Source organism: Rhipicephalus microplus, chromosome 10 (genome assembly GCF_043290135.1).
Source record: "Rhipicephalus microplus isolate Deutch F79 chromosome 10, USDA_Rmic, whole genome shotgun sequence".
In the NCBI taxonomy this organism is placed as follows: Eukaryota; Metazoa; Arthropoda; class Arachnida; order Ixodida; family Ixodidae; genus Rhipicephalus; species Rhipicephalus microplus.
The window spans coordinates 54,539,409-54,566,012 of NC_134709.1; the positions used below are offsets into that span (position 1 = coordinate 54,539,409).

A 26,604-nucleotide genomic window follows, 5' to 3' on the forward strand; every position below is an offset into this window, starting at 1 on the left:
GCGGACGCCGGCTGTGGCCCAAAGAACAAGTCAGAGCTGAGAGTTGATAAACAACACAAAATTATATTCTCAATATAGGCAGATAAAAAAAACAATACACAAGTATGCACACTCCACAATAGTTGCATACAATATGTCACCAATCAAACAACGTACTACACCGTACAATCAGCCACACTCGAAACAACGGACACAGACAACAATACGCACTACAATGCAGTCGCATGCATTGAACAACCAAAACACTTAAAGACTAAAGAGATAGAAAAACCTATTCAGTCCAAAGTTCTTGGAACAAAAGTCTCGATGATACTCTTCCGAGAATCACTCACTCAAAGTCCAGCGTTGTTGTCGTTCCGCTGCCCCCGAATTTTCTCTTCCAGGAAACCTCGCCGAAGTTTCTCTTCCAGGAAACCTAACGTCTTCAATAGGCCTCTCCCCAAGCTTCAAACTTCTTCGCCGGAAACACGTCGGCTTCACACACGCAGCTGTTGCCACGCGTCTTCGCTCGATAGCGGTAGACACACGCTCTTGCCTGTAGCTCGAGCCTTAACCCCTCAGGTGGAAATCCTCTTCTTCTCCTGCTTTGTCCCTATGGACAAAACCTTCGCCGACTACACGGCGGAATCCCTACGCGCTCTGGCGCTAACTTCCGTCTTCTCCTGATCTCTCACCTCGGCTGCTCCATTAAATACCTTCCGCGCGAGATTCCAGTAAGTTCTCGTCATTTCGTCGGCGCGATACGCAGCGAAAGCTGTGGAGAGGGCGAGACGGTTCGAATGCCGTCCGTGACGGATGACTCAACCCGGCATCACCACGCCCCTTTCCATCTAGAACATTCGAGTGCTTGCTCGGCCGCCGTTGTGGGATGAGGAGGTTCGTGGGCGACCCTACGCTTCCGAGAGGGGAGGGTCGCGCGCCCGGGGAGCTCTTGGATGCTTGTTTTCTCTCTTTTTTTTCGTTGACCTCACGGCGTCTCTCCCGCGTTTCATCGCGAGAATTTGGCGGCGCGTCCTTTTTGAGCACTCGTTCTGTGACACCCGGACAGTCAAAATTAGTAAAAAGCCCTCGACTACGGTGTCCCTCGAAATCAAATCGTGTTTGCCACGCATGATTATTACCCCCTAACTAAAAAAAATAGTTACTGTGCTAGAAACATATTTCATGCGTATCACCATTTCATTTACGCAGGAAATCGTGCAGCCATAATTGTCCTTGTTCAATGTGAGCGCGAAATACATAAATATTTGAAACGCGCCATTCTTCCATATCAAGCACACAAGAGGAATGGAGGTGTTCCACAAAATTTATAGTTATCTAAACCACACAAGGATTTCTTTTACAGCACACTAAAGCAATGCCGTAGTTCATGGCTAGATGTTACTATTCGAATACACATATTTATGCCAACGATCACTTTCAGACGGCACATTGAAGAGAGGCACACGATCCGCACAAGTCCGATAGCCAGAACGGCAGTGCGCTACAAAAGCGTTCTATACACTCATTGCGGGGATCTCTCAGCCATGCGTTGTCACTTTCATCAGCAGAATGGTATTAAACCACGCGAACCAACAGGAACTCGGCTTAAAAACAGCGTAGTCACACATGCATGCAAAAAGGCCTACAATTGGTAGCATGCTCGTTTCTGCACAGTGTGCTGCCGAGACGGCTGACCCCGCTCGTCGTAGTGCCATCTAAGAAGGCACAGATGAAGCTGCAAGATAACTGATATTGTCCAGAACATTATCTGGACGCGATAGAATTGCGCTTTTCAAAGCGTTGATGGAAGATTGTCCGCACCTGTATATTCCTACACCATGGTTCGCATTCATATATGTACCTGTCTTACGTGCTTGCACTGTGTACAAGATCATGGTGGTTGCCCATTGCTGGCGCCGACGTGCTTTTACATAGAACACAAGCACGATGACCGGGCGTCGCCTCGCTCACATGAGAGAGGATATGCTACCATAAAAGGCTGCGCATGGTCGATCATATTGTCTGTAAAGTGCGTGGATAAATGTCATGAAAATAATTACACCACACACGCCATTGTCAGTGCATCTAGGGAGCGTTGTCTTGTGCTTCTTTTTTTGTTGGTGAGCTGTTACTCATTGTTAACACTCGTACGAAATGATTTCGTGAATGATATCACTGTAGAGAAATAAACTATATAAAGAGTGGCCACTGGTTCCTTTTAGTGGCCCAGCAAAAAAAGTCTGACCAACAGCAGCGAGCGTCGTCTTCTGCTTGATTCTTTGTCGGTGAGCTGTTACTCGCTGTTAACACTCGTACGAATTGATTTTGCCAACGCTATCGCCTTAGAGAAATATCTTATATAAATTGTGGTCACTGGTGTTTTTTCGCGGCACAGTAAAAAGGGTCTGACCAACCACAGCGAGCGTCGTCTTGTGCTCGCTTCTTTGTCGGCGAGCTGTTACTCGCTGTTAACACACGTACGAAATGATTTATCTAGTGGTATCGCTCCAAAGAAATATACCATATATAGAGTGGCAACTGTACCCTTTTCGCAGCCCAGAAAGCAAGGGTCTGACCAACCGCAGTGAACGTGATCTTGTGCTTACTTCTTTGTCGGCGAGCTGTTACTCGCTGTTAACACTCATACGAAATGATTGAGCCAACGGTACCGCCATTGAGAAATATACTACATAAAGAGTGGTCACCAGTTCCTTTTCGCGGCTCAGCAAGAAAGGGTCTGACCATCCGAAGCGAGCGTCGTCTTGTGCTTGAATCTTTGTCGGTGATCTGTTACTCGCTGTTAACATTCATACGAAATGATTGAGCCAACGGTATCGCCATTGAGAAATATACTACATAAAGAGTGGTCACCAGTTCCTTTTCGCGGCTCAGCAAGAAAGGGTCTGACCATCCGAAGCGAGCGTCGTCTTGTGCTTGAATCTTTGTCGGCGAGCTGTTACTCGCTGTTAACACTCGTATGAAATGACTTCGCCAACTGTATCACCATAGAGAAATATAATATATAAAGAGTGGCCACTGGAGCCTTTTCGCGGCCCAGCAAGAAAGGGTCTGACCAACTGCAGCCAGCGTCATCTTGCGCTTGCTTCTTTATCGACGAGCTGTTACTCACTGTTAACACTCGTACGAAGTGATTTCACCACTGGTATCGTCATAAAAAAATGTACTATATAAAGAGTGGCCACTGGAGCCTTTTCGCGGCTCAGCAAGAAAGGGTCTGACCATTCGAATTGAGCGTCGTCTTGTGCTTGCTTCTTTTTCGGCGAGCTGTTACTCGCTGTTAACACTTGTAGAAAAGGATTTCAGCAACGGTATCGCCACAGAGAAATATACTAAATAAAGAGTGGGCACTGGAGCCTTTTCAGAACCGAGCAAGAAAGGAAGTGACCAACCGCGGTGAGCGTCGTATTGTGATTGTTTCTTTGTTGGCGAGCTGTTACTCTTTGTAAGCTCTCGTACGAAATGATTTCGTGAACGGTATCGCCATGGAGAAATATTGCCGCAACGTGCAAAGAACAGGACACAGGGCTTCGTTTTGACGTTAACGGCAAGGCTCTATTTGCACACAAAACCAAAGCACAAGAGCAGACGCGCAATGTCGTTTTCCTCGAAAAACGCCAAAGACTGCCACTCGTGATGCTGGCTTCTTTCTCCTCTGTTGTGCTTACGGCTTATAACAGTGACATTAGCCTCCCTTTAAAGAGGACATCGTCCCGATGCTCTATCATCATGGCGGCCGGTTTCGTAGTCAGTGGAAGCCCACGGGTTCATTCGTACAAATAAGGCTTCATCCAAACCACATGTACAAGTTCTGGTGCATGTCTTTGACGTCTTGAATAATGTGGACTGTCAGGAATCACCTCATAGGTAACATCACTGAGGCGCCGGAGGACTTTCTATAGCCCAAAGTATCGCCTTAAGAGCTTCTCCGAGAGGCCGGGACGGCGAACTGGTGTCCAGATCCAAACTTTCTTTCTTGGTTCACATGAGACTGGTCGGTGACGATTATAGCGCCTTGTGTCATAGTTCTGGTGGTGACAAATACGTACGCGGGCAATTTGGTGGGCTTCTTCAGCAAGCTGCGTTATGTAGTTTGCGCTTGTTTCAACGGGATCACTTTCATGCGGCAACATAGTATCGAGCATGGTTGTGACGTCACGGCCATAGAGAAGACGGAGAGCGGGATCGACGATACAGAGCGGATGGCTGTCCTTGCGTGTGCGCGCTGTCACGTCGGATGTCGAAATGAGGTCGTGAAAAAGGCGGCGCATAAGTCCGGTATCTTTTTTCACAATATGAACAGATGCGGTAAACATGTCCAGTGTCTCCGCAATTTAAAAGAGTGGACTGCTGTCGACGGTGCACCACAGATCCTTCTTGCGAACGAATGGTCGACTGGTAGGTAGCCTCGGCGACCAAATTGTAGGTGCCATCATTTTTATTGCTAATAGGGTAGTATAGCACGCAATCGTCTGCAAACAATCAAATTCTGGAAATTCTGGAAGAAGTATTAGTTGGAAGATCATTACAGTAAAAGAGAAAGAGCAGGGACCCGAGGACTGTGCCCTGGGGAACGCCGGATGTAACGTTCGCAAGAAAATAGGAGTGTTTGTGTTGTTTGCAAGAGAATAGCAGTGTATAGGGCGTATACGAATTGTTGACAGTTGCTCAGAAAATCACGTATGCATTGAAAAACAAGATAATGAAGGTTTGAGTGAGACAGTTTTAGATTTAGACGGTTGTGGGGCACTTTATCGAAAGCTTTTTCAAATTATAAAAATAGCGCGTCGACGGGGGTGTTAGTATCAAGGATAAAACGTATGTAGTTTGCGAAGAGAGCCATTTGAGTGTCACAGGAAGGGTCCTTCTGGAAGCCATGCTGGTTGGGATTAAAGGAGTTGACAAAACTAAGAAATTTTGCAATACGGGAATGGAGAATGTGCTCCATTGATTTCGAACATACACTCGTTAGTGAGACGGGACGATAGTTTCTCAGTGCTGCTGGTTTACCTTTTTTGGGCACTGGGATTACCTTCCCCACATTCCAATACTGTGGCAGGGTACTAGAGGAAAGTGATTGCTGGAATATGCAAGAAAAAATGACACTGGTAACGTGCTTTGTACTTTTTAGTATTTTGGCTTTGATGCCGTCTATGCCAGCTGATGATGTGAACTTTAGGCTGTCGATCAAAGCAGCGATACGTGTAGCCTCAAAGGTGACATCGTGCATTACGGAAAATTCAAACGGAGACAAGTAACGCGAATCTCTATCAGGTTCATTAGTGAAAACTGAGCTGATAACGTCGTTCAATACACGTGCAGTGTCATCTGATGGGATGGGTTGATTATGTTCGTCACACAGTGATATAGTTTTAGATGTGCTTGGATTAAGAAATTTCCAGAATTGCTTCGGGTTAGTGTTTAGCATGTTTGGTAACGTTGAAGCAAAGATGGTGCGTTTGGATTTTGCGGCAAGTGAATCGAACAGTTTTTCGGTGGCGTGGTATCTTTCCCAGATATCCACTGTGTATAATAATTTAGCAGACCGGTAATGTCGTTTCTTTTTGTTTTTTAGGCGCTTCAGTGCTACACTAAATTATGGTGTCTGTGTTCGCTCTGTTACTGTTATAGTGGGGATGAAAGTACGAATGAGATCATGTACTTTGTTTTTGAAAAGGCACCAGTTTGTTTTAGCTGATCGTAGTGAGTAGTCTTCGTAAAACAAACTATAAAATGCTGCAAGTTCCTCGTTAATGGCTAGAATGGCCACTGGAGCCTTTTGGCGGCCCAGCAAGAAATGGTCTGAACAACCACAGCGAGCGTCGTCTTGGGCTTGCCTCTTTGTCGGCGACCTGTGACTCTCGTACGAAATGATTTTGCCAACGGTATCGTCATAGAGAAATATAATATATAAAGAGTGGCCTCTGGAGCTTTTTCGCGGCTCAGCAACGAAGGGTCTGACCAACCGCACTGAGCGTCATATTGTGCTTGTTTCTTTGTCAGCGAACTGTTACTTGCTATTAACACTCGTACGAAATCATTTCGCCAATGGTATCGTGTTGGTCCAGCGTGCACAGCTCCTTTCAATTGGTTTCGCATCGCCACGACACGCATTCTGTGCTGCACATGTGGTTTTCAATCTGAAGAAAGAGACGTACCTTCTACTTCACTTATATTACGGGAAAAAGAGAGGAGAATCTGCCCAATCAACAGGGCCGCCTTCCGGCTTCACAACGACCAAACAGCGCGTGAGGTCAGGGGCTTTCCTCAGCTTTGCCTTCCACTAGGAGTTAATTGTTATGGGAGGTCATATGGGAAAGAAAACTGAACCAAACTGCTGGTAGCACTAGAGGTAGTTCAAAACTTTTTTGTACAATTCCAGTTGCCACTGTGGAGCTGATCGATAGAAAAATAACGAAATAACAAACAAAAGTGATGCTGATTCTTGTCGTCAATTTGTTGGTATTTTGCTGAAAATTATTTGTTAACTTCCTCGTAAACATTGTATTTGCGGTATCGATATGAGAAAAAGCAAAATAAGAAAATGCTCGGCATCAGTACAAAAAAGTGAAGCTTTTCCCTGTTATGTTATTTGAAAAATGATAGAATGAAAGCTTTGCTTGGGCGTACAACCTTTTTCATTTATATCACATGGGGCAACGCGTCTTCCTAACTTGTTTTCGCTTTGCTGAAAATTGGACTTTGCTGAAAATTAGAAAAGTGAAACTCGGACAAAACGTTGCTTATTGCACTACTGTTGCAATAAGCGACAGCGAATGCAATGCGTGAAACGATGAAATGTAACAGCGATAGCTACATTACTTGACCTACATAAAGGTCAGATTAACCAATCAATAACGGCCGTTCACCCACAAGTGCATGATCTAGTCAGCATAAACTATTGGAAAAAGAGCACATGGAAACACCCATGCGTAGATGAGAAACATTGTAACGTTCAATTAGACTCACTTATGAAATATATTTTACATTTAGTGCTCACGCGGGTTCAGGCTCAACAAACTTTCTTCAGCAGGACTTACTCGGACTCGGAATCAAAAAAATGTTTGTCCGCCAGACTCACTGGAACTCAAACGCACTAAGGTATTACTCATCTGGACTCACTCAGGCATAGACTCACGGCTGGATTTGAGTCTGAGTGGGTCCCAGTGAGTCGACTCATGAGTTCGTTAGCCTAGAATCAGATTTTTTGTTCATGGCGTCAAAGTTCACGAACTTCAATACCTCGAGCAATTCGTGCTCTTCTTGGCACCTTTTGATATAACACCTTCAATACAAGTTATCAGTGGTTACGAATGATGGACACTTTTATCGAACGAGATGAGAAAATTAGACAAGTTTATCAAGAACTTCCCTGAAAGTGTTGGCAGGAAGAAGGTAAAGGCAGTCGCCTACGTAATTCAAGCCGCTGATAAATATTGAATTGGTCAATGTAGGATACTGCATTAAAATACGTGTGAGTACACGCAACTATAAGCGTCAATCCAGGCAAAGCTGATGGCAATGCTCAGTATGAATACATAGAATACACTTGCGTACACGCGCATTGTGTACACCCGCCGCTGCGCCCACCACCTCAAATCCCCATTCCGCACATGGTTGCGGAGAGTGATGTGAAGTAACCTGTCGTAGGTATACCGATCATTCATTGCGTATTGCATGCGTGGTAAAGAAAGTATGGGAAGTAGATACGGCGTTAATGTTGTTTTCACGATTGCCAATAAGTTAGGTAAAATTTGCGCCACAGTGCAGTGAAAGAATGGACGAGTAAAAGACAAAAGGACTGTTATTTATTTCGTAAAATACCAAAAAACCAATGATCACCCTAAAGGTGTAGCTATTAAGTGCCTTAGCGGCGTCCCGGTCTATGTTGGATTGACGGGATGCTGCGTTAACCAAATAACAATAAAACAAAGGATATCGCTAACTGGAGGCTCACGTAATCTTTGATCAACCCCTTAACTGCTTTGGAGGAGCAGAGCTCGTCCTGCCCCGAGTGTTTTTTTAGAACTCCTTCTAAAGGAGTAGGTACTCACATCTATTGTTCAGGTGGAGAAGTGTCATATACAGGTTACATTGCGCGCAATCCACTAGATGCCAGCTTTCGCTCGAGGATTTTTTCTCCGATGGCAGGAGCGCGGGTTTCGTATCGAAAGACGGCGTGTGGTGGCGGCAATCCATGCACAGCTGCTAGCCCGTGAACGCGAAAAAGAACCTATTCATTTTCGTCATCTTCTTTGAGTGATGATGATTCACGTACAGATATTTATCTTGTGTCCGGGATAGAAGACAGCGACGACGGTGTATGATTAGCTCCTCCGGTGATGGTGAACACGGCTCGGACGCAAACATTGCTATTGCTCGCCAGTGAAGCCGCTTTGCGTTATTCCGCATTTTGAAATTTCCCGCACAGCCGCGAAGCTCCTGAGTGAAAAACGCCCAGGGAGCTTAGCCTACACAAGTGAAGAAAGATGTGGCGTCTGTAACTGTTTTGTTTATGCCTTTTATTAAGTTTATTATTCGCCAGTACCTGGTTTCCTATGTATTGCTCAAAAATAAACATTAGTCCGTTTATTTAACCAAGCTAGTGATAAAAATATTTTTCAGACATCAACCAGCTACGTTTTAGAACAATAAGAAGCGAAATCAGCGAAAATAACCACTTTTTGAACGGAAATAAAAAAACAAGGAGCAGTTAAGGGGTTACATTGTAGAAAACAAAAGTGCACGCTAATGTTAGATGACTGCGCAGTTTTGTCCATGGCACATAAATGAAGAAATCTATCTGATGATTGAGGCATGGTATATTGATAACAGTGGTAGCATATTCGTGAGCCAACCGTTGATTAACTTGCATATTGAAATCAAATACTTCGAAAGTTATCTTACACGTGGCCCCTACATGTACGAGATCGCAGAGCCAGAGGCGTGTCTAGTTAATTTTAGGAAACTATGCTAGATATAGGGCTTCATGTTTTCGGTTTTATCCGAAAAATGCGGTAATTACTCGCCAATTAATGTTTCAAGTTTAGATTTATTTCATGAACTCTTCTTCCAAGGGGCAATATGATCCGGTTTGTTTTCTCTATTGAAAAGGCAAGTTCTAATCGCTGATCTATATACCTTCTGTTTTGACGGATTCAGTGTTGCCTCCTCATCGACAGTATCTTACACCACATCCATCACGCATTTCATAACGGCATTGTAACGCACGAAGCGAGAAATGTCAACAAATCAACGAACGTATGTGCATCAGATTCCAACGATGGCATCTTGATAGGCAGTCCCCTGGCGAAACTAAGGTGCGCCAGGCAACATTCGTGCTGGTGCCTAAACAACATCAAATATACGGGCCCAATGCTTCTCCACCCGATGTTGCCACTGTGCCCGTCAAGATATTTAATTGGAGTCGATTGTAGCACGTAGTATTGGGTGTGTAGGAATGGTTTTCTATGACGCGGACGCATGCGTGCGAGAGAACAGTTTTAGACAGCCACGATAGTGAGGGTCAAGTGCGGAAACATTCTTATGCTCACATAAGACATTTCTGTTGCGCGTCAAAAGAGATTTCGATCGAGCAAATCGAGAAGAAAACAAAAGCTTTGCAGTGACTACGTAAAAGAGTATAGCCATTTTTAAGAGCCAATGTCCTATGAAGGAGTGAACGTTTTGAAGTTTTGTCATGTGACAGTTAGCATTGCCAACGTCAAGGGCGCCATGAAAATTGCGGACCATTTACGATCACAGCGGGACATCCGTTTGAAAAGTGCCACGCAGACATAGATGAGATTTCGCTGAAGTGTCGTTGCTTCTAATTCACGGCTGCGTGAGAGCGAATGCAGCATGCTGATTCACGAGGTTTCTTCACACACGCTTACTTCTATGCCAGGCTCTAAACCTACTTGCATGGTTTGTGCCCGATTTGTTCACATCGTCTTCTGATTCGCATCTCAAAAAAAAAAACTCATCACAGCAAAGTTTGCTGGAAGAATGCATTAATTGAGGCCGCTCAAAAAGAGAAGATTAAAATGACGTCCCACATCAGTTTCACCGTGCCCTCAGCCGCTTTGAAAGCAAGTATCCGGCGGCACGCACGAAACACCTACATGAAGTCAGTGGCAAATACCTTGAGACGATAAGCGCACTGATGTAAGGCGAGCCCATATTTGTTCCCCTCAATGAGTCGCCAAACTTCGTAAACGTCTGGCCATGGAGATGCTTGCGACATTCTATGATGACAAGCTTCCTGGACGTGAAATCTTCATGATCGACCTACAGTGTAATGCAGCATCAACTGACATGTTGATAGAAACTGCCCTTCAGACTGTTGGAAAGACCTTAGACGAAGTAGCTGTATTGAACTCTGACTCAGCTTTGTGCATGCAGACGCTTGACAAGGTTTTGCAACTCTCCAACACCGAATTAATAGATATGTGGGGTTTAACGTCCTAAAACCACCATAGGAGCCCCGAGTTCAGGGCGCTTTTCTTTAATGATCTGGGCTTCCTACTTAACAATGCTCTGGAAGGTCGAATCAGGACGAGCTCGTTCAACGAGCTCACAATAATCTTGTACAATTTCATAGTGTGTTGAAACAATCGTGCGAGATGCACTGTAAGTTTGGTCTTGTGTTCTTGGCTATGTGTATGGCCATCAAGTCGCTAAAAACAGTATGTCTGTTGAAGTTGATCTCTTTCTATGAAGCTCTAAAAGATACTTTTGACTACTGCGATGCCATTTCGTCTTTCTTGAGAAGCGATAAACCAAAGGAGACGAAGTGTGAGAAGCTCAGAATTCTTGTTTCATCGCCTGAAGGTGGCAACGACTTGCTTGTTAAGATGAGGTTTCTGAAAAATAATGCGTGGGCCGTGATGTCAAACATTAAGGAACTTCTGGCCGAGAGTACCCTGGTACACCAGGTTTATCATATACTGAGGCTTTGTTTGTACGTACTGATCAGACAATGGCGGGATCCAACTGAGGTATTCGCGTCAGATGTCAAAAGTTTGTTAGACCTCCTAGACAAAAATCAACGCTTAACGACTGTCGCAGGCCTTGAAGCATATACGCTGCTGTCACTGAAAAGTGAAGAAAGACATCCGAGAGGAACCTGTGCGATCGACTCCGGTCACCAAAGTATCGTTTTAATACTGTGGACAAATTTTGAACCCAAATGAGTGGAATGAGCTTCCCTGCACGTTAGAAATCTATGCACCTATTTTTCAACTAGTGTTTCTCAAAACCGATGACTTCGGTCAGATACTGAGTGATTTAGTGAACTATCAGGGCTTTGAAATACGCAACATTGTAAAACCCTATCGTTTGGAGACTTCACCACGTCGAGCGGCTAGTGCTTTCTCACTGCACGCTGCATCTACTAGCACATTTTGTTTCTAGTGCTAACGTGTAAAGCGCGTTTTCAAAGCTAATAGCCGTCAATAGAAAGTAGTGCGCTTAGATCACAGACTGAAATCTCAGAATGCTTGCATGTTCTAAAAGAGTTCTTGAGCTAAGGTTGTTATAGGCAAACTTATAATTGTTCTAGAGGAAGACGAAGTGATTCTCTAGTGGAACACATCTTGCTGTCTGTGCTGTATTTTCTGCGTTCCACAGCGCAACAGCGGGGTCTCCAGCCCCCTACATTGCGGTGATGGATGTACAATCCCCGGTGATCCCGCCCAGTACCAGTTCATCCACGGGCATTGCTTCAAGAAAGCGTGGTAATCCGTCTAGTGAGAGCGAGGACACCGAGCTGTACTCTGCATCAGACTACGAGTCCTCGGAAGACGGCTTCGAACCTGTGCTCTACAGCAAGGCCAAACGAAGAATCATGAACGCATCATCGGTATCAAGTACAGCCACTGTGAGGACAGTGCCTCTGCAATGGCCTCACTCCATTATGTTGGTGCCGCAGACTACTACTGCCAATCTACGCATCCTCAACAGGCAAGCACTGTCCTTCTACCTTGAAAACATTGTGCCTAACGAGATTAAGTACATCAGGATAAACACGAGGAAGAATGTTTTGGCAATCAACGTGAGGAACCCGAGTGCACAGAACACGCTACAGCATGTGTTGGAGCTGGGAAACATCAAAGTCCGATCAATCATACCAGCGAATGGTGACACCGTAACAGGAGTTACCTGTGACATAGACACTGAAATCGCCAATGAAGATTTTCCTGTACTGATAAAACCAATGAGTGAAAACAACGTCATTGTGCATGCTGGTGCCTAGGCATCTCTCGTTGTGTGTGAATAACATTCAAAGGTGACTGTCTTCCCTCTTACGTGAAGGTTGACCATTTCCGTCATCAGGTTCGCCCATTTATTCCGAAGCCTATGCACTGTTTCAATTGCCAGAAGATTGGCCACGGGAAGGGCGTCTGCAGAAATTCCGCAGTGTGCCCCTGATGCGCTGAACACCACTCAAAAGACGACTGCAATGCAACTACGTTGAAATGCCCCAACTGCCAAGGAGCTCACAGTGTTTCCTCCAAGGACTCTCCTCAGATTAAAAAAGAGATTTATATTCTGAGCCAAATGGTACGAGACAACTCGGCTTACAGAGAAGCTGCGCAAAAAGTAAGGCGAAGGCGCCGTCATCGTCAAAGGTCCACACGAAGGACAGTGCAAAATCTGACGAGAAAGTCAGAAACTCAAGTGAAATCGACAGGCGCGGCTCCTAGCACGGCAAATATCTGCGCTGAAAAAGAAGATGCTGGGAGATCTCTCTCTCTTTCTCCCCAAAAGAATGGCCACCCCTTCAGCCTTGACGATCTGTTGAGCCTAAACAAAAGCCGCCTACACGACCTGTTGAGCCTCAACAGAAGCCGCCTCAAGAACAAGCACAAGATGCTGCAACGGCCGGGAAGCCAGATCATAGCGTGATGGTGATGCCAAGATCATTAGTGGACACCATTCGCATGTTGTTAAGCGACATGAATACACCGTCAGCCAAAAGTGCCCTTCAAGTACTGGACGCGCTTAGTCCAGTGCTAGCAGCCCTAGAGTAGACCATGGCTAACCCACCACTGTCTTTCAGGGATGAGGTTCGTAAAGCAGCAATACTGCAGTGGAATGCCAGGGGACTGAGATCGCGCATTGGTGACTTTCGTGGATTTGTGTACGTCAATACGTTTCCCTCAATCGTCATCCGTGAGCCGAACTTATCGAGTGCAATACGACTCTCGGGATACGAACCATTTATGTCGTCTACTGTTACTGAAAGCAGCAAGGTTCTGGTCTACATTCGGCGAGACCTCACCTAAATCCTTCAACCTGAACCACCTCATGACGGAAACCAATACGTATGCTTGAGAGTGAAAAAGAGGAGGCTCAACATCACTGTGGTTGGCGCATACCTATCACCATCAAGCCGTTTGGATAAAAAAAGACTACGAGACATCGTAGCGTTAACTCCTCACTCGTGTGTTATCATTGGGGATTTTAACGCTCATCCTACATTATGGGGAATTCAGAATACCAATATGAAGGGCAGAAACTTGGTGTCTTTTGCCTCCGACAGCAAACTTTGGTTACTGAACGATGGCAGTCCTACATTTTTACGTGGCTCCACATACAGTAGCTGTCTCGACTTGGCTTTTGTTTCGCGAAGCCTAGTGAAACATACTGAATGGTTCACGGATATATAAACGCATGGGAGTGATCACATTCCAACATACGTCAAGATAAGCGGATTCTCGCCTCCTTGAGTGCGCGACATAGGTAAAAGAGTAGACTGGGAAAAATTTCAGTCTCGTATGGAAGACCAATGCCAAGAACACATATCTGATTTAGAAGAGGCCATCAAGAGTACTGTAAAAGAGACTGTGTGTACGATTTTATGCCCTGTAGGAATCGTGGACATCGACATAGAGCTGGAGCAGCTTCGAGCCTTGCGACGACGAGCTGAAAAAAGGTACCGGCGCACAAAGGACATAGAAGATTAACGGACTGCTAGACGTATGCAGAAGAAGATCAAACGTCGGTTGGACAAGCTAGAATTCCAACGCTGGATTACTTTCTGCGAGTCAATCGACCCTCGTAGGCTTTTATCGCAGATATGGAGGACGGTTAGAGGTTTGCGGTCATCCCCCATTCAGAAGTCACCATTCAAGGCCTTAGCCCTTCACCAAAATCGACCAGATGTAGACGTTGCTGAAGAGTTCTGTGCCGGATTATCAGGGCAAACTACAGCACTTACCAGCTCACCACTTTCGAGCAGTTGTCCGCCACCACGTGATTCCTGTATGGACTTCTCGTTCACCATTCAGGAGTTCAAGGCAGCACTCGCTTCATGCAAACTTACCTCCGCACCCGGACCTGGCGGAATCTCCTACAGAGCCCTGTGTCATCTGGGTGAGCGCTTGAAAATAGCTCTACTTCAGCTATATAATGATTGTTGGCTAGAGGGCACTGTCCCCTTGAGTTGGAAAACTAGTCTACTAGTACCCCTGTTAAAACGTGGCAAATCACCATTGGAACTCTCCTCCTATCACCCGATCGCATTGGCTAGTTGTGTGGATAAAGTAATGGAGAGAATGATTCTCGGCCGACTCGAGTGGTACTTGGAGTATCGTGAGATCTACCCAAATGCCATGGCTGGCTTTCGACGTGGTCGATCATCGATCGATAGCGTCAACGACCTAATCACGTACGTTGAACACGAGAAAGGCCATAAGCGTCTTTTCCCCTCTCTGTTCCTTGACGTCAAAGGAGCCTATGATAACGTTACACATGAAGCCATCCTTGTCGCACTAGAAGAGATTGGAGTGGGTGGCCGAATGTTTAAGTGGATACGCAGTGATCTCCAAATGCGATCCTATTTTGTGAGTACAGAGACCTGGAACACGTCTGCACATTTCAGTTGTCGTGGCATCCCTCAGGGTGGTGTACTGAGCGCCGTGCTATTCAATATAACACTAATCGCTCTCCATACGCACCTACCAAACAATATTTATCTACCAACATACACTGATGACATCTGCATCTGGACATCTGCGGTAACTCGCCTGTGGCTACGGGCGACAATACAGAGGGCTGCTACTGCAACTGCTTTGTATCTAAGCAATCGAGGCCTAGAATTTTCCTCCGGAAAGTGCTCTCTTCTGGCATTTACGCGCAAACCTATGTCGAATTACAGAGTGTCAATTAACGGTCAAAATATACCATATCGTCGATCCCACAAATTTGTGGGTGTCATAGTCGACAGAGACATATCATGGAGCCCTCATGTGTCGTATTTGAAAAAGCGATTGACAGGCATATGCCATCTTTTCAAGTTTCTCGCTGGAAAGACTTGGGGAATGCAGCCTAATGCTATGTTACGACTGTACAGGGTGCTTTTCCTTGGCTTTTTACGATACAGTCTGCCTGCATTATCAAACACCAGCAAAACAAGTCGATGCATGATACAAAGCGTTCAGGCACAGGCGCTACGAATATGTCTAGGTGTGCCTCAGGGTGCCTCAACAATGGCGACTATAGCTATAGCCAAAGACCACCTCGTGCAGACTCATATTGAAATTGAAGCTTTGAGGACACACATAAGGCATGTGGGCCGGACTCCCCATCACCACCTAGCCTCTCTACCAGCGGATAGACCTCATACTTCCTTTTGTCGAACAATAACTACACATGGTGACTCCCTACCAACTGGTCTTACGCCCGCGGCGAGACCTTCAATTCCTCCATGGTGCCTCAAACAGCCAGTCATGAACCTGACAATATCAGGCATCCAGAAAAACGAGATTTCTCGATACCAGCCCTCAAGCAGCTCGCCCTACTTCTGCCGTACGAGAAGTACCAAAACTGCACCCACGTGTACACCGACGGCTCCGTCCTGCCAAACAGCTCAACTGCGGCGGTCGTTATTCCAACGCACACCACAACCATCAAATTCAAAACAGCCCATGCAACCACAACAACGGCAGCAGAACTTGCAGCGCTTCGCGCTGTGCTGCGTTTCATTAACGACCAAAGCACGCAACGATGGACGATTTTCTGCGACTGCAAGGTGGCACTGCAGTCACTTCTGTCGAATCTACGCCGTGGTCCACACGAGCAGTTGGTATTTGAAACAGCAGAAATGCTACACCATATAACAAAGAAAGGGCACCACGTTATATTTCAGTGGTTGCCAAGCCGCTGTGGAATTATCGGTAACGAACGAGTTGATCAAGCCGCCAGTTCAGCCCATACAGAAGACAACAACCAGTCAATACCTCTCTCAAGGACGGACGCTCCTAGGAAGCTCCGCATGCTTGCTCGCTAACGCTCCATGGCTCTTTGGAATGAGCCTCTTTTTACGCATGCAAGATTACGATCCCTTAGTCCAAAGTTAAGCATACAGCTTCCAACAAAAATTCGACGAGGCGACGCTACTGCTCTGTGCAGACTATGGCTGGGAGTCGCGTTTACCCGTGCGTACGCGTTCCGCATAGGGATGGCCGACACCGCCGACACCACTGACTGCACACTGCGGAGATGAAGAAACAATGCGACATATCCTGTGTGACTGCCTGAAACACCACCTGGAAAGACAACACCTTTCTAATAAACTAAACAGGCTAGATGTCCAGTCGTTGTCAGAAGAAAGTATACTGCGCCATCGTCATGACTCATCGTCACAGAAGAAAGCCGTGCAAGCGCTACTGGGCGTCTTGCGAACTACTGGCCTGTCGGAACGCCTCTGGATGGACTGATTTTGTGTGTGCGTGTGTGTCGGTGTTTTTAACTCTCCCTATCTCTTTCAACCCCATATTCCCCAACCCCAGTGTAGGGTAGCATACCGGATACTAGCATCTGGTTAACCTCCCTGCCTTCCTTTTCTTTCTTAATTCTCTCTCTCTCTATAATTGTTCTACATACGCAAACGGTATGCAGAGCTGCGGAGAGCACGCTACCGTTGCGTTCACGCCAAGGTGATGCAGGCAGTTTAAGTCACGCTGATTAAAAACTCTACCTCTACGTAGGAGAATTTCGCTTGCCTCAGCTTCTTGGTTGCACATACCGATGCGGTTCCAGAAAACCACTCAGACCAGGACACAGAAACAGACAACACATTGCTGGAATAGCAATGGGGCGCTCATTAGAACTTTTTTTTGCATATTTATAGCAGTTGATAGCAAATCAAATGTTCTCTGACTCCCAGAACACTGCTTTGTGCGCATGAACCTCTTTATTTTTCGCTTAGTAGGATATGAAAAGCGCCCGTGCGCATGATTGTTCAATATCATGGGTGGTCGTGCCTTCAGAAATTTCACGCGTCAGCTTGTAATTGCTTCTTGCTGAGATGTGGTGATGCTTGAAGGAAAAGGAAAAGGCACTTATTTCTGTCCGCCCGTTGGCGACACGGCTAAGTGCCTTGTATGAAGGGGGGGGGGGAAAGGAGGAGGAATAAAAAGGATAGAAGAAGATAGATGAAGAGATAGAGATGGCAAGCGGCGGAAAAGAGAAGATAGGAAAGTGGGGAGCCGGTCGAAACATGTCCAAATAGGCGCACCACTCGGCGAGAGTTTCACAGCGTCAGGAGACCGCAGAGGCTGAAGCAGTCGGCGGGAGCTACGCTGTCGTCGGAGTTAGCTGGGGCACGATCGTTCAGCATGAAATCCTCCTAGCAACTCACCGCTGAAATTGTGATGTAATGCAGTGTGATCGTACACTTACAGTGGTGATTGTGGAAGGTGAAAGGCCCAGCAGGGTTTCTTTCTTGTGTTGCCACGACCTTTCTTCTCCTGTCATTGAGGCATCTACCTGTTTGTACGATGTGTCTTCTTCAGCCGAATCCTAATAGATTGTCGCAGAATAACTCTGCGATATATATATATATATATATATATATATATATATATATATTGTTATGGCGTTTATTAGCGGGCAGACAGCGAGTATACACAATGGCGACAGTAACGGCCAAGCACGGACTCTCAGCGCGAGCGGCGTTCTTGTTGGGTAGCCCCACTAGAAGGTACTCAAGAGTTCGACCCATTTCAGAGTTCGGAGGCTTCGCTACAATTACCCCGGGGTCGAAGAGGGAGCCGCCTGGCGATCTAACAGCTTGTTACTATGAGCGGGTCATAATAAGCCTTCAGGCGCTCCACGTTGACGATGTCTCGCCCACGGCGGCGCATGTCCGAAGATTGTTCAACGGGTTCAATCAGATAGTTGACGGGTGAGGTGCGCTTGATGACACGGTAGGGGCCTTCGTATTTGGGACGTAGTTTGGAAGAGAGGCCAGCTGCAGAGGTCGGTATCGAGAGCCATACAAGCGCACCAGGAAGGAACGTGGGCTCAGAAGTGGTGGAGCCTTCACGAATACCCTTCTGCCGCTCTTGCTCTTGCGTCATAAAAGTCTTGGCAAGCTCGCGACACTCTTCAGCAAGCCTGGCTGTCTCGGAAATAGGTGTACACTCAGATGGATCCGGCGCGTACGGGAGCATTGTGTCCATGGTGTGCGACGGGTGCCTTCCGTACAGCAAGTAGAAAGGTGAAAAACCAGTCGTGCTCTGAGGGGCGGTGTTGTAGGCGTAGGTGACGAAGGGCAGTATATTATCCCAATTAGTGTGGTTGGCAGCGACGTACATAGAAAGCATGTCGCCGAGGGTGCGGTTAAAGCGTTCGGTGAGGCCATTCGTCTGTGGGTGGTAAGCAGTAGTTTTGCGGTGGACAGAATGGCACTCTGTCAGAATGGCTTCGACGACTTCCGACAAGAAGACACGGCCTCGATCGCTGAGAAGCTCCTGAGGTGGACCGTGGCGCAGTATAAATCGATGCAATAGGAAGGACGCAACATCACGCGCAGTAGCCGCAGGGATAGCGGCGGTTTCGGCGTATCGCGTTAAATGATCTACGGCGACGATGGCCCAGCGGTTACCAGCCGACGTCAGAGGAAGTGGTCCATACAAATCGATACCTATGCGCCCAAACGGACGCTCAGGGCAAGGTAACCGTTGCAGACTGGCTGGCGACATGTGTGCTGACGGTTTGCGGCGTTGGCAAGCGAGGCAGGAGCGAACGAACTGCTGCACAAAGCGGTACATCCCGCGCCAGAAGTAGCGTTGTCGAATACGACGGTAGGTTTTGAATACCCCAGAGTGCGCGCATTGCGGATCAGAATGGAAGGATTCACATATCTCTGACCGCAGACTGCGGGGTATCACGAGTAACCACTGCCGGCCATCGGCGTCGTAATTGCGTCGGTGTAGAAGGCCGTCACGGATGGCGAAATGGCGAGCTTGACGACGCAAAGCACGCGTGGATGGCGTTGCGGATGGATCAGAGAGCAAGTCGATGAGCGGGCCGATCGAATTATCCTTTCGCTGTTCGGTAGCGATGATGTCAACATCAATGCAGAAACAGCAGCCGAGGATACTGAGCAGAGCACATCACCTTCAGGCAGAGGGGAGCGCGAGAGGGCGTCGGCGTCAGCATGCTGGCGTCCGTTGCGGTACAGCACGCGGATGTCATAGTCTTGTAAGCGAAGAGCCCAACGGGCGAGACGGCCTGAGGGATCCTTCAATGATGAAAGCCAGCATAGTGCATGATGGTCGGTGACGACATCGAATGGGCGACCATACAAATAAGGTCGAAACTTTGTAAGGGCCCAGACGATCGCCAGGCACTCTTTCTCCGTGACGGTGTAGTTTGTCTCGGCTCTCGTGAGCGTACGGCTTGCATATGCTACGACATATTCAGAGAATCCGGGTTTGCGCTGCGCCAGGACAGCGCCAAGGCCTACACCACTGGCGTCTGTGTGCACCTCCGTCGGGGCCGTAGGGTCGTAGTGGCGTAGAATGGGAGGAGACGTCAGCAAATGGCGGAGCTTCGCGAACGCGTCGTCGCACTCAGACGACCACGAATTGAGGGGCCCGTTACTTCCAAGGAGCTTCGTCAGCGGTGATATAATCGTAGCAAAGTTTCGTATGAAGCGTCGGAAGTATGAGCACAGGCCCACGAAATTACGCAGTTCTTTGACGGACGCAGGTTTGGGGAATTCAGCCACGGCCCGAAGCTTGGCTGGGTCAGGAAGAATGCCATCCTTAGACACGACGTGCCCTAGGATGGTGAGTTGCCGTGCTGCAAAGCGGCACTTCTTCAGATTTAGTTGCAAGCCGGCATTGCTCACACGTGCGAAAACTTCTTTCAGACGTTGGAGATGCGTGGAGAAATCTGGAGCGAACACAACAACGTCATCGAGGTAACACAAGCACGTGTGCCATTTCAAGTTGCGCAGAACAGTGTCCATCATGCGCTCAAAGGTCGCAGGTGCATTACATAGACCAAACGGCATGACGTTGAATTCGTACAAGCCGTCGGGTGTGATGAACGCAGTCTTCGGTCGAGCGTCATCAGCCATGTGTACTTGCCAGTACCCCGAGCGCAGATCGAGAGAAGAAAAAAATTCGGCTCCGTGAAGGCTGTCAATTGCGTCATCGATGCGCGGAAGTGGGTAAACATCCTTGCGAGTGATCTTATTGAGCCGTCTGTAGTCCACACAGAACCGCACAGAACCATCTTTCTTCGCGACAAGAACAACAGGAGACGCCCACGGACTGTCCGAGGGCCGAATAACGTCGCGTCTGAGCATATCATTAACCTGCTCGTTAATTTCCCGACGTTCAGCAGGCGACACGCGGTAGGGACGTTGCCGTAATGGTGGATGGGCACCAGTGTCGATACGATGTGTAACAGCGGACGTGCGACCGAGAGAACTTCGCCCGACATCGAAAGAAGAATGATATTCTCGCAGCAGGTCCAGAAGCTGGGAACGCTGTACCGACGTAAGATTGTCATCAATGTAAGGGCCAAATACATCAGGAGATGATGAATCATAAGTGGAAACAGCGCTGACGGTACAGGAACTGGGACAACGCGTGTCATCAGGTACGTCCAGGACTTGTGCGTTATCCACTGGTTCCACTCTGCCGAGACATTCCCCTCGAACCAAGGTAACAGTGTACGGGGAGGGGTTCGTCACAAAAATAGCGGCGTTGCTCTGGGTGATTTGCACGGTCGCGAAAGGTACTAGCAACCCTTTCCTTCGGCAAGCACGGTCGGATGGCGAAACGAGTGCAATTGTGTCGGAGAGTCCAGCGCAGTAGACAGATACACCCATTGCCGAACTTGGAGGCACTGTGGTATCGTCTTTCACGAGAATCTTACTCAGTGTCGAGGGACTGTCTTCCGGCGTCAAATGCGAGAAGGGTGAGAGTTCAATTTCGGCAGCGGCACAATGGATGACGGCGTCGTTGCGGGAGAGAAAATCCCACCCCAGGATGACGTCATGAGAGCATGCAGGAATGATGATGAATTGGCCGACATACAGAACGTCCTGAACGACAACGCGAGCTGTGCACTCTGCTGAAGGATGGATACGATGTGAACCGGCAGTACGAAGGGACAACCCAGAAATTGGCGTCGTCACTTTTCGAAGCAAGCGGCAGAAGTTTTCGTCCATAACGGATACTGCAGCTCCAGTGTCAATAAGAGCAGATGCGTGAACACCGTCCACAAGCACGTCTATGACATTAGATGGGCGGCTCTGGGGGCTTTCACATCGCAATAGCATCGCAGTCCTTGCCTCGGGGACGGCGACGACTAGTTTTCCCGCTCATGATTAGCCGAACTTGGCCTCATGGGGGACAGGGAACGACGTCGTGGAGACGGCGACCTTCGAGGAGATGGACCTGGGCGAGACGGCGGTGGCCTAGATGGTGGTTCGTCGTGATAGGGACGGCTGAGGTGGCCAGCAATAGGGGAAGAAATTGGAGCCGGCTGTACACGATGGCAATAACGGGCTACGTGACCGGCGTAACCGCAGGCAAAGCAGATGGGCCGGTTGTCGGGTGTGCGCCATCGGTTCGCTGGGGTAGGTCTTGTCCATGACGTAAGAGCCGATGGACGGAACTGTGGCTGGAAAGGCTGCAGGGGGTGCTGGAGCTGAGTCTGCGAGGTCACGTCAACATACGTAGCCGGCATAGCCGCTGTAAAGGATGGAGGTCGTGCGGCAGCTTCGGCGTAAGTCAGTGGGGCGGGCGGTTGAACGACTGGAGGCGGCCTGGCGACCACTTGGGCGTAACTTGGGGGCGCAGGGGCCGGAAGCTGTTGTGGTTGGTACGCCGGCATGACCTCCGCTATTTTCTGCTCAATTGCTCGGCGGATGGGTGGAAGAATGGTAGTGGCCGATTGTTGAGCAGCCGGTGGGTGGGCAAAGGGCAGGAGAGAAAACTGCCGCGCGATTTCCTCACGTATGAAGGACTTGAGGTCTGCCAGCAGTGCCACCTGATCACAGCTCGCCTCCAAGCCTGCAAGCCCTGCATCTCGTTGTGTAGAGCGACGGGTCATCGAACGCTGCCGGCGGAGCTCCTCGTAACTCTGGCACAGCGTGATGACCTCAGCTACTGTGCCTGGGTTTTTGGCAAGCAGCATCGTGAAGGCATCATCGTCAATGCCCTTCATGACGTTCCGGATCTTGTCTGATTCGGACATGCTGTCGTTGGATTTTTTGCAAAGGTCCAGGACATCTTCTATGTAACTGGTGAATGATTCACCGGCCTGCTGAGCGCGTTCGCGTAAGCGCTGCTCGGCTTGCAGCTTACGGACGGCAGGGCGGCCAAAAACGTTGGTAATAGCGGTCTTGAAATTGGACCAGGTTGCGAAATCGGACGCGTGGTTGTTGTACCACAAGCTTGCAACGCCCGCAAGGTAGAACACCAAGTTTGTCAACTTGCCGTCCTCGTCCCATTTGTTGGGGACGCTCACGCGCTCGTAGATAGCGAGCCAGTCCTCCACGTCAGTGCCATCGGCGCCCGTGAAGATTGGTGGATCTCGGATCCTAGGGACACCGGCACAAGGGGGTGGCATGGGAGGAGGCGTTTGCTGCGAGGCGTCGTGGGACATTGTAGATTGCAGGGTACGTGAACGCAGTTCCCAGGGCATCAAAGGGGATCGTAGCACTCTCCACCAATTTGTTATGGCGTTTATTAGCGGGCAGACAGCGAGTATACACAATGGCGACAGTAACGGCCAAGCACGGACTCTCAGCGCGAGCGGCGTTCTTGTTGGGTAGCCCCACTAGAAGGTACTCAAGAGTTCGACCCATTTCAGAGTTCGGAGGCTTCGCTACAATTTATATATATATATATATATATATATATATATGTATATATATATATATATATATATATATATATATATATATGTGTATATATATTGTAGGATTGTAGGTGATGTCATGCTCTTGTATCTATTTCAGAGCTCAAGCTGCAATTCTGGGAGTGGTCGATCTGATAAATGCAAGTATCCCGACTGCTACTGTAACTCGGTGGTCGGAAGTCCCATTCGAACATTCTTTGAATGTACGCGCCTGCCGGGTTCTTAGGAAATGAATTGTAAAATAAACAATCTGTGCATTAAGTGGTGACTGGCCGACCTTATTTCTCTTCCTAGAAGCACTGTCAGTTAACGTCGGTAGATGTCTGGTGGTTGACTCCGACCAACATTTAAGTAATAGTTGTGCATTCACTAAACAACGATTCTCGAAGAAAATACAGTTATCTGTAATAGTGCACCACATGGAAATCTTAGCGCCCAAAAAAAACCGGTGTTTAAAGGAACATCTGTGCTATTTCGTCACAGAGAGCAAGTAACCCGTGAAAAAGTTGAGGCCTGCATCATCCTAAAGCATCATTCAAAAACATCAGAAGGCCAACCTTCTGTACTCCTTCACGATAAGAAATTTTCGTTCTTAATAAACGTGTTTCCTTAGTTTCACCGAGACACGCCAGTGCAATAGATGTTTCATTCTTGCTTCGTAGGGTTTTTTCGGGGCACTGTTATAAGTTTTTTCTTAGGTTTCTTGGTCCTAGTTATGCATGCACGTTTACCTCTTTGTTTCGTGATTATACGGTTCTTGTTTTTGTATGATATTGGTTAGTACTATATCTGTAAGAGAGGAAGGCGTGAGATGTTTGAGATTGGAGTTCATATAAATGTTTGTTTCCAAATAAACGTGGTTGTGAAGTTAGCGCTCATGTTGTCTACGTCACTTTCCTTTGTCTCCTTTTTTTGGCGCTAAGATTTCGAAGTTATGCAGTTATGCCTCGGCAAGTTTTTCGAGAAAGTTATTCACGCGCGTCTATCACACTATCTCGAGGAAGGGGGTTTTGGCTTTACCCACAAGTATGGTTTCCGCCACAAGCTCTGAACTCAAGGCGCTTTCCTCTGGCTTCGGGATGAAGTATTACGCGACATTCCTTCAGGCATGGGACACATTTTGGTTGCTGTACACCTAACAAGTGCGTTCGATACCATGGGCCATAACCTCATTTTGCAGGCGCTCAGCTCCTACAACTGTGGGGATAACTATACCGCTATATGTAGTCTTTTTTCAACGATGAACTGCAACAATAGGCTTAGAAGACATGAGATCATCGGCTTTTCATATGCCCCAAAAGAGGAACGCCTCAAGGGGTCATATTATCTCCTTTACTTTTTAATGTTGGGATGACACACCTTGCCCTACAGCTCGAGTCTATTCCAAATTTGGGATACGTCCTGTATGCCAATGATATAATTTTTTGGGGGATCCGAAGCGTCTCGGCCACAAAGAAACTACTCTCCAAGAAGCAGCTCAGAAAGTGCATTTTTTCGCAGAGAGTTGTAATATGAGTTGCTCACCCGAAAAATCAGAATTTGTTCGGGTGCATGGTAGGGGTTTCCGAAGTAAACCCCCGCTTGCACAGGAAGTAGGTGGTGATTCTATACGAGAGGTAGCGCGTACACGTATCCTTGTTCTCTGTACAGGAAAACAGGCACGTGGACCCCACCCTCAGAACTATTCGTACTTCTATTGAACGAATTGCGTGCATGGTACACGGAGGGACTTATCACCATAAAGGCTTTGGAGAAGTGGACGCGCTTCGTATAATCGAAGCCTTCGTAATTAACACAATAACGTAAGGTCTCTCTTACCAAGAGCTCAGTAAGACTGATATTGAGCAAGTGGATACACTCATTCAGACCGCCTATAAGGCTTCCCTTGGCCTACAAATAAGAACATCCACAGATCGAGTTCTTGTCTTGGGGATCTACAACACCTTCAAGGAGTATAAGGCCGTGGTCCTCATCTCGCAGCGAGACAGACTTAGCCACTCACCCTCGGGTAGAGAAATATTACGTGGCTTAGGATATTACGTGGTTTAGGACGAGGAACTGGAGCCCCTTTCTGCTCGTATCCATGCCCAAATCCATATCACTCCTCTACAAAAAAAACATGAATCCGTTGTACCACCGAGCGCGTCGCAACGCCAGAGCCCGGCAACTCGCCAAACAGTTCGGAAAGGTCCCAGACACGCTATATACGGACGCAGCCCGCTGTGGCATCCAAGGCTTTTCATTGGCCGCTGTTGGTTCGGTGCGCAGCCTGGGTTTATTCACCTGTGCTTCAACAAGACGAACTCGGCAGACATGGCAGAAGCCCTCGCGGTAGCACTCACTATCAAAACCAAAGACGTTATGGAACAGCAGTATTATATCCTCCCGGACTCTGAAATAGCCTGCCATTATTTCACTAACGGCCATGTATCTGCGCGCGTCGCCCGCCTCTTAGGTGCAACACTAGCCCAGGAAAACTGCATCATATGGTGCCCCGGACATATAGCGGAAACGGGTAATGATAGAGCAGACAGTGCAGCTCGAGCTATTACTCACCGAGCACTCATCTTTGGTCCAGGTACCTAATTGCTGATCCAGGCTCCCCACACTCCTCGAGATATCTTAGAACACCAGCGTCGCCAACGACGGTGAAACTCACCGCCCCATTCTCGGCGGAGTGTAAAAGAAGCGCATGAATGGCACCGCCTGCAGACAAATACATATCCGCATCTGCGTTTAAAACATGCGATGCACCCAACCGCATATGTGGATTCTTGCCCATGTTGCGGAGGACAGCCAACACTTGCTCACATTACACGGGGTAGTAAGTTAGGGCAAGCCAAAATTAGTACACCCCAGATTTCGGTGAAACAATTTACGATAGAGCAGTGGGGGACCTTGCTCGCCAGCAAAAAGAAAAAAAAGGAGGCCCAAGTGGGGCTCCTCGACTAGGCCTGACTGCTGAGGCCAGTGGAGCCCTGGACTAGGAGCCACACCCACCTTCTTTTAACCCTTTTGTTTTTGCTGTAATGAACATTTTCCATCCATGCATCATTGGCTTTTGGAGGAAAGTTTGTGGAACGAAGCTGAATTAAGTTCACTGGTACTGTGATTAGGATAGCTGGCACTCCGATTGATTTAGGCGGAAAACGTGAAGTTGAAACATCATGCACGCATTAAATTCACATAGCTCTACGATTACATGTGGTGGCACCAGTATTAAATTCTTGGCCTTTGTAATAAAAATTTCTTACCCAAGTTAGGTGAGCAGGAGTAAACATATTTAAAAGAAAACATAAAAGTGAAGTCGTTAACAGAAGCACTTTTAGAATGCCTGCAATAATGTCTACAAACATGACAGTCGCACAAAAAGCCGTACTTTTTCTAACACTGAAAAATTGAAATGCGGTTAAACGTATATCCGAAAAT

At 47.6% G+C, this 26,604-nt stretch overlaps 1 long non-coding RNA gene across 1 annotated transcript in view; it reads left to right on the forward strand.

Annotated features, from left to right (window-relative positions):
• Positions 1-23,425, forward strand: part of LOC142774397 (uncharacterized) — a 75,215-nt gene extending 51,790 nt beyond the window's left edge. The window contains exon 3 of the long non-coding RNA XR_012886379.1: positions 23,276-23,425. This is a non-coding gene — a long non-coding RNA (uncharacterized LOC142774397). The remainder of the gene's footprint in view (positions 1-23,275) is intronic.
• Positions 23,426-26,604: the final 3,179 nt, after the last annotated feature.